Genomic DNA, 403 nt, shown 5'->3' on the forward strand with positions numbered 1-403 from the left:
ATGTCCGGGGCTGCACGCGCCACAATGGGCGGATCAGCGTGTGTCTACCCTGCGCCGAGAGGCGCGGGTAACCCGCTGAACCCCGCTCGTGATCGGGACTGGGGATTGAAACTATTTCCCATCAACGAGGAATTCCCAGTAAGCGCGGGTCATAAGCTCGCGTTGATTAAGTCCCTGCCCTTTGTACACACCGCCCGTCGCTACTACCGATTGGATGGTTTAGTGAGGTCTCGGATCGGCCCCGCCTCCTCGCGGGCCCTGGCGGAGCGCCGAGAAGACGATCAAACTTGACTATCTAGAGGAAGTAAAAGTCGTAACAAGGTTTCCGTGGGTGAACCTGCGGAAGGATCATTACAGCAGTGTCGGGACAAGGCCGGACCCGAAAACGCTTTTGAGCGAAAAA

This window comes from Onychostoma macrolepis, unplaced genomic scaffold (genome assembly GCF_012432095.1).
Source record: "Onychostoma macrolepis isolate SWU-2019 unplaced genomic scaffold, ASM1243209v1 Scaffold95, whole genome shotgun sequence".
Classification (NCBI taxonomy): domain Eukaryota; kingdom Metazoa; phylum Chordata; class Actinopteri; order Cypriniformes; family Cyprinidae; genus Onychostoma; species Onychostoma macrolepis.